Source organism: Capsella rubella, unplaced genomic scaffold (genome assembly GCF_000375325.1).
Source record: "Capsella rubella cultivar Monte Gargano unplaced genomic scaffold, Caprub1_0 scaffold_1, whole genome shotgun sequence".
Taxonomy (NCBI): Eukaryota; Viridiplantae; Streptophyta; class Magnoliopsida; order Brassicales; family Brassicaceae; genus Capsella; species Capsella rubella.
This window is the reverse complement of record NW_006238923.1, coordinates 14,237,031-14,249,715: the sequence shown is the minus strand read 5'-3', so window position 1 is coordinate 14,249,715 and position 12,685 is coordinate 14,237,031.

Here is a 12,685-nt window from a genome sequence, read left to right as displayed (position 1 = left end):
AAAAAAATTTTTATATATATATATATATAGACTATAATTTTTTATTTTGTTTGTAAAAGCGTATGCAAATTTTATAAATAAGGTCCAAATGGCTATTTCTAGATTTAGGTCTATACAATTCAAACAAGGCTCCAATCCGCATGCACCAAAGCAAACGAAATTATCAAAACAAAACTGAATTTAACCGGTTGCAAAGAAAACCCTAATCTTCAATCGTGAAACAAAACCAAATTTAACCGGTTGCAAAGAAAGCCCTAATCACGATTGAAGCCGCCGTCAAACATCTGCAGATACTCGCTGGAACAGGACCATCGGTAAGCCTGAACGACGTGAGCTAAATGGAGAAGGTGACTAAGGATCCATCACCATTCCACCATCGTAGAGCCGAGAAGAGGATGAAGAAAAAAAACCGAGCTTACCATTGTAAAGAAAATTCCATCCTCAGACATGGGAGTGATAAACAGTAGGGAGTAGATAAGGAAACCATTGACGGTGGCTTAGCTTCACCGTTTCGGAGTCGACTTCCCCCATCGAGCAACGACCCCTTAAAGCCTCCAGAATCTTCAATTTCCAAATCTAACTATCTTCTCTCTCGATCCTTGTTATGAAGTCTCCCTCTTCTACTCCGTATCAATACACCAACGGTATAGCTCATACTGTCAATATCGCATGGAAGCTTCTCCCCTCAATTGCTCCCTTGATTTTTTCAGAGATAGAAACCTCGAGAAGGTGCAGCAATTCACAAATTAAGAACCATGGACCACGGTTCCTCATCATCGCCGAAATAACCGGAGAACCCCATAAATGGCGCAAGAGATCGTGCTCAGAAGAAGAAGAAATTTGAGAGAGAAATCGGCCGCGAGTGAAATCCAAGCACGACTTCTCCAAATTTGTGTGTGTTTAATGTGTTTAGAAATCGCCCTATAAATATTTGATCCACTATCACCATTCAATATATATTTAAAGCATTCTAATTATTTGATCTTCATTTGATACGCTAAGGCCTTGAATGGAGTGGCAGAAAAAGGTAGTATGTATACATAATGAGAGAACCGCATATTTTTTCCATTAACATGTAAATGATTTTTTTAAAAAAACAAGAAAAAAATGAAGGATAGATTGCAATGAGATCATATTTACAAAGTAAAAGTTATATTCTGCATGCAACAGTAGAACGCTTCATTTTTTTATGTGTATCAAGTCTGGACTGCTTTTTTATCCAATATTTAACTAATAAATAATGCTTTAATAATAAAACACATAAATATTTTAACATATAGTTTCTAAATCACAAAATTATTCTAATAATATTATTTTTGCTCCACTATTCAAAGCTTTCTTATAAATATTTAATATTTAATGAAATATTTATTTATTTATTTATCATAGTCTACAAGTTTAATGATTATTATACGCCACATATATTGCAACATAATGTTATTATATTAGATAAATATTTTGAATTCAATGCATTACATGTTTAAAATTGAATAAATTGCATGTAGACATACTTTTATCTCACTATTCACCAAAAAACCTACTTCTTACTATCTCTATACTTTTTCCTAAGTAAATGACTATCAACCCCTTCAAAATCTCTTACTCATTTCTTTCCTCTTATTTTTCTAACTTCTTTATCTTATTATTATTATATAATTATAGCAAAAATTAAAAAATCTGTCACTTTTCTTCACTTTTGGTCTCTCTCTCTATACACTACAGCTATTGTCGAGGTTCTCTTTCTCCTTCTTTATTTCTCGAAGCTGTTCTCTGAGAATTTCTGTTTCATAAGAATTGACTGCTACATGAGAATTGTTGTACGTCGTGGACAACGAGAATTTGTGAACATGTGAATATTGCCTCATCGATAACACTAACACATCAAAGTCACCTTGACACAACCACCATATTGTAGAGAAAGGCAAACACCAAAATGGTATAAGAAGAAGAGATATATACTTCAAGAGGATGATATTTAGTTTTTACTCGTTTTAAGATATTACCTCATGTATTTTTTCATGTGTTAATATCTCTTACATGTTTTACTGAAATTGTAAACTATAATATTGAATTCATGATAAACCATACATAATGCAAATTTCAATAATGTGTGGACTTGCTTTTATGGACAAAGATAAAGAAATCGGTCATCAACTTGATCCCCCTGAAAGAACCCATCCCATTTTTTTTCTTTTAAACATGCAAACCGGATTAACCCAATTAATTCGAACCAGCTAAACCGGCCATAATAATTTAAATCAATTAAACCAAACAATCTCGTTAAAGTAAACCAACAATATTAACCAGCGGAAGACTTAACCAAAAATCCAATAAAACAATTCCATTAAACCAACAAGTTCAACCAAACATTATTCCAAAACATGATCATCTAACATGTTTCTAAATTCCATTCTAACACCCTAACAAATCCAACAATAATCTAAAACACCAATGAGTGCCTAGATCATCCTCCTCTTCTCGCCATGATTCCACGGATCACACTTTGCTTTTACCTATCCAGTTCACCTACAAATCATCACACAACAAGTCACTCAATCCCAATCGCTTAGATAAAGCTCATGGTCACGCACTCACCTTAACAAGGTGATTTGAATTACAAAAACAACCAAGAAAGACTCTCCTCGCAACTGCAACAGCCAAACAACGCCCTACAACAAACCACACAAACAAAAATCTCTAAGAACCAAAAGGACAGAAACACCAGAAAACCTACAGCCGCAGAAACGAAACCCTAAAACATAAACCAATCGTTAACTTCTTAATCCCAATGGTGAAAAGCAAGATCTAGACGTCATGAAACTCCCCACAAAATTTGGTGCCGAGCGGAGAAACGATGAAACCACGATCGCACTTACAAACTCCGCTGATCCCAGTTCGCAACAGAGAAAACGCGTCTCACCAAACTGCATATAACTCACTGAGTATTAATCCGAATTCACTTCTGTAAAAAGGAGAATCAACGTACACGCCTTAAGAACAAACCTACCTAAATTCATTACCTTTCGATAAGATTTGATACGTCGTAACTCTATTCTACCAGGACGTGACGAATCTGCTTCTCTCACCTTAAACATCAAAGCAAAGCTAACACTCTCCTTCTCACAAGTAAACTTCTCCTTCTCTTTTTCTCAACTCAACTCTCAGAAACAACAGCCACAAAACAAAAGAGAGAAGAAGCGTTCTTTATAAAACTAGGGTTTTTGGTTTAATTCTGATTAAACCAGAATTTACCTAAACCGACTTTAATTAAACCTCCTTTGATTCAATTAAACAAATCGAACAGTTTAGGAAATCAACCGGAATTAAACCGACTCCACCCTAATTCTTATACACATTCAAGTCTCCTATTAATTTTTAGAACACGGGCGTTACAACCCCCTTCTCGTTTCACCTAGAAAAATTTACCATATCTATCCATGTGGTTAATATAGCATGGATATGTTGGGATGTTCATTAAATTGTTTAGAGGTTAGGATGTAATGTATGATTTATGGTTTTGGTTTTAGAATTAAATTTAGTTTGATAAAGCTTAAGGTTTAAGATTCATGTCCTATGTTTAGAGTTTAGTGTTTAAGGTTAGAGTTGTAGGTTTTGGTTTAGGGTTTGAGATATATGATTTTGGGTTTAAGGTATAGGATTTATGGTTTAGAATTTAATGTTTAAAGTATAGGGTTTAGGGTTTATGACTTATTTATCAAACCACAAATTTTTTGATGAAATGAGTTTTGATATGTTTTTGTATAATTAAAACATGTAGAATTGACCGCTACATGATTGTAGTTTAAAATGAAAAGAGATTATGATGTAATGTTTTAATCATATCTATGTACATGATTTTAGTTTACCATATCTATCCATGTGGTTACTATAGCATGCATATGTTGGGATATTCATTAAGGTGTTTAGAGGTTAGAATTTAATTATGGTTTTGGTTTTAGAGTTAAACTAGTTGGATAAGGATTAAGGTTTTAGATTCATGTTTGTTTAAGGTTAGAGTTTTGAGTTTTGGTTTAGGGTTTGGGGTTTGGGGTTAAGGGTTTGAGATATAGTTTAAGGTATAGGATTTAGGGTTTAGACTTTAAGGTTTAAGGTATAAGGTTTAATGTTTATGACATTTATCTAACCCTAAATTATTTGATGAAATAGTTTTTGATATGTTTTTTATATGATTAAACACAAATAAGTATGTATATACTATAGTGTAATTGATCATCTATGTATCCATAAACAAATGTTCAACTACATGTGAATATTGTATAACAAAATTAATTCATCAAATATATAGTAATATGCATCTAGAAATGTAAAAAAGTTATTATCATAACTTATTCTATAAAAACTAATAAATAATTTTAATAATAAATACATAAAATTACCATCTAAAATGAAAGCAACAAAAAAAAAAGAGAAAAAAAGAAGAGAGTGGGAAAGAAAAAGAAAAAGTGGGAAAGAGAGGAAGAGAGAATGAGAAACGAGAGATGAGGGAGAGATGTTTATGTTTTTCTACCTTTATATCTCAGTCACACATTGATACGGAGGGTAAAATGGTCCTCTTCAAAAGCACAACTTTGTAAATCAAGAAGAAAAGTATAGCTCTCCTAGAAAGTAGGTTTTCTCGCTAATACTTTCTTGAAAAGTAGGTTTTGCTGTAAATAACTCTATAAAATTTTACGATATCAAAATTCAAAATAAAGCAATTTTGATTTATCATTATTATGATATTCAAATATAAAAAAATTCAATAAAGTCAATAATTTTTTTAATCTGTACATATTTGACTTGTTTTCACTATTCAGCAAATATTTTGTAGCGTTCTAACCACTTGATTTGCACTTGTACCGCGAGATCTGCTTGATCCACTTTTGTTCTGCTTGAACTGCTTGATCTGCATTGCTCGATACGCTTTATCCATTTGTAGCCTAAATCTCCTTGATCCGCTTTTCTTCTGCTTGATATATTTGGACCGCGTATTCTGCTCGACCTGATACGCTTTCATTCATAGTCTGAGCAGTATATATTATATGCTTGAATGGTAAATTAGATCAAACAATGCAGATCATATGCATATAAAATATTAAGCTGTAAATTATTTAAAACACACATAAAAGCTCGATGAATCAGTGGAACAAAGATTTTCTCCTTGATGACGGAGGAAGCGATAGAAGGTTTGATTGCATAAATGGAGAAGAAGAAACTGGAATCGAAGGTCTGGTTGGGCTCGGTGGACGAGCAGCAAGCTGGCCGTTCAAATCCCAAGAGAGTCATCGGCTGCTTAAGGAAGACGGCGACATTTGGTTTTGGTGAAGGAGAGTTCTTCGGAGATTTGATATCACCATATCGACTAGCATCCAAAACTGTACTAAATCACCATATCGACAAGCAACCGATGCCATGAAAGAAGAAGCTCTGATTAGATTAACTCCACCGCAGCTAGATTCAAACACACCATCACCAATCTTCGCTGGAAGCACAAAAAGTCTCATCTGTAAAGCACGAGTAGAAGAAGATGATTAAGCTTTGATTTTGGTTAAGGAGAGAGACTATATTCTTGAAGCAGGGAGAACTAGTTTTGGATTTCATTAACCATTTTGGAATTGAAGGTCTGGTTTGATAGGATCAATTTTGAAATCGGGTAGAAATAAGATTTGTTAGCTGGTTGATAAAATATGTAACCAACAGTAAACCATATAAACCCAGATTCATAGCAAAATTATTGAGAAGTTTAAACTCTAGGAGAACTAGCAATATAACTAACAATCCGGGGAGAAACAATATTAGAGTAAATATAATTTTGAATTCTGTAAATAGAAAAAAATATGTTATAGTAAATATAAAATATAAATTGGTTTTAGATGTGAAATAGAAAATACCTTTCACTGGAAAAGATGAAAAAACATATAGTTAAAATAATATGTTTGTATATTGAAAATATAAAATGTATGTAATTTCTAATAAAAAAACGCTTTTTTGATAAATTGAAGATAGAAAACGCGCGAGAGAAGAAGAAGAGTGTGAGTGTTGGTAAATAGTGAACAAAGTGTATTTTATAAAGTAAAAAAGAAAAAAGTGCTTGAATTATTATTTTACTACTAATTAACAATTTAATTGTACAAAGCACAGGTGAACAGTTTGAAAATATGCATGGACGCATGCAAAACATTTGTCATGTCTTTATCCCAAAAGGACAAAATAAACTGAACTCCCCATATCTTTTTTGCTTTTATTTTAAAAATACAAATAAATATGAATGGTGTCTTGATAACAGGAAACCTACATACATTGGTTAACTGTTCTTTTCTGTCTCTTCATTCAAAATCTATAATGAGATACTTTTGTAAGAAAATATGATTAATTTTGAAAACATGTTTTAAAATATTATTAAACATGTTTCACTTTTTGGATTAAACATGATATTATTCATGTTTTAAACCAACAAAAACGTAAAATATCTTTTATTTTTATCATAGATATTATCCATAATACCTTTATTCAAAATAAAATTTACGATATAAATTCAAAATAAAAAAAAATATAAATTCATAAAATCTATATAATATTTATTCAAAAAATAATTTTCTTCACTTTAGCAATTAATAATATTTTACAAAGTTTAAATTACATGATACGCAGTTGAACCGCCAGATCTGCTCTATCTGCTTTTGTTCTGCTAGATTTGTCGGATCCGCTTGATTTACTCTACTTGATACGATTTCTCCTTTGAAAGCCTAAGACCACCTCCATCTCATGTATAAGAGGGTGCATTTAGTTTTCTTTTAAATAAAATATAGCATCGAAAAGTAAAAATTGAGGAAAGAGAATAAAAAAGTGTCCACTCACAGACCTTTGAACACTCTTCTAAAGACACATTAGTGCCATGTGTGACTTTCTCATTAGTTTAAAATTTTTGATAATTTTATATTTATTTATTTAATCAAATTAAATTATAAAGATACTCTATTAAGAGGATAACTGATGTAATAGTTATACTCTTGAATAAGTCAAGAAATATGCCCAAAATTAAACAGAAACAACTGTTGGGATTTGATGACATAAAATTGCTAAAAAGGAAAAATTGAAAATGCTTTGGTCTTGCGAGCGTAGATGTGAAGTTGTTGTACCTTGGGACGTTTACATGCACTGAATAAACATCCATAATGCAGCAAAAAAGTATAGGAAGATTTGTTTGTGTTTGAATGACTTTGTCCACCAAGCTCTAATAGTGTTGTAAACTTCAAATTTATAAAATTATATTTTAAGTTATACAATATGGTTAGAATTAATCGAAATTATTATTTTTTCCAACACAAAGACATATTGTGAGGTGACACTCAATTTTCCCACAAAATGTATCCATGGGTTGACATTCAAAATATTGACCATACTTGGTGGCATCCATTCACGTAATTGACAAGATAATCCACAAAATCAAATATTATCGGTCTAGTCTAATTAATGATTCAAATATAACAAGTGATTCTACTAATTGTTTTGAGGAAGTGATGTATCATACATTACCTTGTCTCTCACATTTACATAACTAGATTTTGTACCCACGCGTTGCGCGGTATTTTAATTAAAATTTTTATTTCAATATAAATCTTTGAGCAATATTATGTTGATTCAAATTTTAAAAGATAAAAATATATGATTAAACAATAAACTTATTTTTCTAAGTGATATATAACATATGAGAATAAGTAAACTTTCTTTTGAGATATCCTACACAAATTACATATCATCATTTTTAACGGCTTACATATCACTTTCTATATATTTTACTGTCGAACTCATGAATAATGTGATAATTTTTTATTTACTATTTTAGAATATCGATGATTGTAACAACCCGCCCTGTGGGACACTCGTACCCAAGACCTCACCCTTTAACAACCTTCTCATCGTGGAAGTTGTTACATCGTGGAAGAACAACTCATAAATCGAATCCAATAAAACCAATAACCATGAAACGATTACCCAGCACCAATAGCAATCCTACCATGTTTCTATATTCTAGAACTAGCAACCTAAAAAAATGTTATAAATAACACAACAACCAACGAGTGCCTAGATCATTCCTCACTCCTTGCCTTGGTTCCACGGTCACACCTTACTTAAACAAGCATCACAAACAACAGATGCATAAGTATTGCCAAAAATACTTAGTGAGGTACTCATCCCATCAACTGGGCAATGCACACAAGTAGTACCAAACATATTCATGTAATTCAATCAACACAAGTATCAAATAAAATAAACGCAGCCGCTGCTGAGGACTGGTGTTGATCGACACCCTCCTAGTTTCGATCGAAACTCGCAATAAACAATGACGAAAACAACAAAATCAGAGGAAGCGATGACTCTCCTAACACCACACCCACGAAACCTCCCTTCCTTTTGCTAAAACTCACAAGAACAACACCCAAAACTCTTTAGAAACTCACAGAATTTTTAGGAATTTTCACTCTCTTCAGGAAAAGACAAAGGAAATGAACACTGGAAGGTCGAGTTTTAACTTTTAAACACGAGCCCTAGGGTTTAACAAAACCAACACAATCAATTTTGCAATCAAAACATACCAATCGAACCAAAAACTTATTGTGTCGATCGACACCTTCATTGGTGTCGGTCGACACTTGACCGAACCGGTTCACGGGCGTTACTTATTGAGTTTAGTAATCTTTTATTTTTCTTAAGTTGAAATTGTTAGTAAAAAATATGTAATATATTTTTCTTAGACCTTATGTTTCATTTTACAAAAATCTTGTATTATTCTACCATACATTTAAATTTTACTTTAATTCTAAACTCATTGTCACATCTACAATTCTAAATTAAGATTATTTTTTAAAATTAAATTTATGTTAAGAGTGTGAATCATATAAGTCTTACTAATATAATTGTCATTATTTTGGTTTAATTATTTTAAAATTTAATTAAGTTTACATATTTAATTTTTTAAAATAATTTCTTTATTACCCTGAAAACTAATTCTATGTTAAAATTATGTAAATTTCGTTTTTTATCTATAATTTATAATAATTAGAAACAACATAATATGCACTAAATAAATATTTTAAATTTATTTATTTTACTTATGTGGATGCTTAGGTGAACATCCTAAATGGAGAAAAAAATCTCCTATTATATATATATATATATATAGATTTTTGATTTATTTTGGTCCAATCTTTTTTTTTCTTTTTCCAAAAAATATGTTTTTGACTGATTAAGAAATTTTAATTTTTAAAAAGATAACAAATAACCAAGTGCAAATAGCTCAATTGGTATAGATTTCTCGCAAAAGCCTAGAAGGCTAGAAGTCGCCACTTTGAATAGCATTTGGGACAAGACCATATAACATGCTCTGGTCTGGGGACTGAGAAAATGTATAGGTTCCGGTCCAGGATAAAAACAAATAAATATAGTTATTACAAATATTTTTTTTTTTAAAACTAATTTATATATATGACTATTGGTTACTAAATTGAATTACTTAAATTAAAAACAGCGGCGACAAGAATTGGCGAAAATGGTATTATAAATGTTTTAAGTTTACTGTAACGCCCCGACCACCATCTCTAGTGGCCCCCATGTTCACCACCAGCCTATGGGCCCACCTCTCTTGATGGGCCTCACGTCCTCTCACTAGGCCCATAAACCCATCAATATCCGACAGTCAGTTTGCTACGTCCGGCTTGTTTACAGACCCTACAAATCACCACATGATCTTTCCCTGTGTTTTGGCCTCACTCACACAGTTCCGACAACTACTTCCCGGAAGGTCACACATCCTTTGACTACTCCAGCATAAGCACACTTAACTGTGGAATTCTCTCAGAACCTTTAACCGAAAAGATAAGTGTACTTTGGTGACAGAGATGGCCAAGTCAATTCATTTAAACCTCACCGCAAACTTGAATCTCACATTTACCCATTTTCAAAATGTCATGATAAGCTATCTATCTAAGCTCTTCTTGCAAGACTAGCGAAAAGAACATCATACCGACCATGAGATATAATACACCACAGACGAGGTCTAGAACAAATAGCTTAAGGGAAGAGTTTAACAAGTCAATTGAGAGTCTCATCACAGTCATAGAACATGAAGAATATGAAAGAAAGTACTTTAAGGAATCAAGGCGTGGAGAATTAGTAGGAAACAACTATACCGAGCTTGGAGCACCTCAAGAAACCAATATCATCAAAGGGGATCAAGGGAATGGTGACTTGCAACTCAAGACTCAAGCTACTTCTTTGTTGCCGGTTTTACAACATATCAGAGTCAGTTTTTTCACTATCAGTCTATCACCAATACGTTCAAGGAAAGGCTAGAGTTTGCAATTTGTTAGGGACATCTTAACCAATGGTGGCAAGGTAAGTGTTAGGATTTGAATTTCTAACTAGTTTCCTTTTTTCTATTTTCAAAAAAAAAAATATTTTATTTTATGTCTTTTTTTATTTGTAATTTGCACGGTTGTTTAGTTTCCTTTTTTATCCTCTCCATTTCAAAACATTATATGTTTTATGGCTTCTTTTTTTCAAAATAAAAATAATTTCTCATTAATACTATTAATTGGGAAGGACAAAGTGTTTCCGAACAGAACTCATTATTAAAAATAATTTCATAAAAATTATACCTGTTGGCAAACAGAATTAAAGACGGCAAATATTATTTTAATAAATAAATATTAAAAAACAGAAACTATCTATATTTATGGAAATCATATTATTTTTTTTCCTAAAAAAGTGGATTAAAAAATTCTTTAATATTTAATAAAATCTAATTTATAGTATTTTTTATTTGGTTTAATGGTTTTATTCAAGTGGTTTATGTTACTTTTATTTTGTATAACTATTATGATATGATAATATATTTATTTAGCCTTACAAAAATCATCATTATTTTATATTAAATGATACTTCAGGAAAAATAAAAAGAAAAATAAATTTGTTATATATTATAAAATAGCATAAAATATGGAGAAATATTCAACAGAATTGATAATGTGATAAAAATGATAAAATCTTAAATAAATAATTGAAATGTTTAAATAAAATCAATAATAAAAATATGTTTTCAAAAATCAATAGAATAAATATTTTATACCACATACAATCTCCTTTTCACATTAAAAATCTTGATTAGAAATGAGATATTCATATATTTTCTTGAAACAAAATAAAAACACAAAATAGCATGTGGCCGAAAATAAAATCGTCAAATAAACATTCATTATTATTAACATCAATTTAATAATATATTGACCACCCAATCTCGCTGGATATTAACTTATATGCATTTAGTATTTAATAATTTTTTAAAAGTTCAGGAAATCATATCACATGATTATTATATTTTCCAGATAATATAACAATGACAATCCACAAAACAATTAAAAAGTTAATGTATGCTACAAATAAATAAATAAAATCAAATAATTATGATTAAATAATGGAATCAAATAGCTATTTGAATTTCCATTACTTAATCTATATTTACCATACCTACTTACTAAAATATTGAATATATATTTTATTCAATTGATTCATTTCTTTTTGAAGATTGAATTCGAGATAAGTTCGTAGTTTATAAATGAGACTCTTTGGTTACATTTCTTTTAATTTTATGGTAACACAAAATAGACCATTATACTCTAATTACAGGCTATAAGTTTCAACAGCCTAATAATTAAGGGACAATTCTAAAAATACCCCTTTTGGGTGTTCCCTTTTTAAAAATACCCCTACAAGGGGAGCATTTTTAAAACTACCCCTGTTTTAATGCCAAAAGACGATTTTGCCCTGGTTTATGTTAAACCTAAAAAATCTTTGGTTCACAATTCTCTCTCTCACGAAATCGATCTCTTTCTCGACGGCTCGACTCCGGCGAGAATCCTGCTTCTCCTCTCTATCACAACTCCGATTCCATCTACTCCGGCGAGAATCCTGTCTCTGTCCGCCTCGGACTCCTCTCTCTCTCTCGATTCTGGTTTCTCGAGGACTCCTCTCCTCTCTGTCTCACATTCCTCATCGGCGTCGTTATCGGTTGAGGACTCCTCGTCGTCACACAAAATCGCCTCGCCGTGTCTTCTCTCTCTTGGCCATGTAAGTGCCCTATGTTATCTCTTACTTGTTAATTGTTTAGGGTTTGCCAATTTAGGGTTCTTGTTTAGATCGATTGAGATTAATTGTTGGAGATTGATTGAGATTAATTGTTGGAGATCGATTGAGATTTACTGTTGGAGATCGATTGAGATTAATTGTTGGAGATCGATTGAGATTAACTGTTGGAGATCGATTGAGATTAAACATATATTTACTACAATTGTTCAGGGATGGCTTTAATCAATTTTGAAAACCTTATAGAAAATGAAAATCATAAAAACTTTGTAAGAAATGGTTTGTGCATCAAAAGTTGTAGTCTCATAAGCATTTTAAAAGGTTTTTAAACATTTGGGTTAAAATATTTTGGTTTTTGATGTTAATAAACAGATGGAGAGTAGTGAACCGGTTGATTATCTTCTATTACCTAACGGTATATATGAAGATGGAAGTGAACCATTCTCTCAAGCATCAATAATACAGCATACGGATTTTAAACTAATTTGGAAAGTTAAAGCTGTTTTGAGCGATGAATCGTTCAAGCAGCTAGAGGATTCTTTCC